Consider the following 345-nt stretch of genomic DNA (forward strand, 5'->3'; position numbering starts at 1 on the left):
CGCGAGATCTGAGGCTTAAGTATGAATGTGCTTGAAACATGCTGCGCTGTGACTGTGACCAATAGAATATCTATTCTATAGCTTATTCCTGTAATTTGGGTGAAAGACACAATTTATTTCCCATTTTTTTCGTCTCTGATGTTATCATTTATTGAAAGTACTGGCAGGAATGGTATATATTATTATTAGAATAATGAAAGTAATGCGAAAGTAAATATTCTGAATATGATTTTGAAATTTGGTAAATAATTAGTTAAAAATCCTCTTTGAATTGTTAACTGTGCGTTGAAAGTGTATTTGTAGGGGGAGTACTATTAGACAGAACCACCCAAAAACTGTACTTTG

The sequence above is a fragment of the Pomacea canaliculata genome, linkage group LG4, assembly GCF_003073045.1.
Source record: "Pomacea canaliculata isolate SZHN2017 linkage group LG4, ASM307304v1, whole genome shotgun sequence".
NCBI lineage: Eukaryota > Metazoa > Mollusca > Gastropoda > Architaenioglossa > Ampullariidae > Pomacea > Pomacea canaliculata.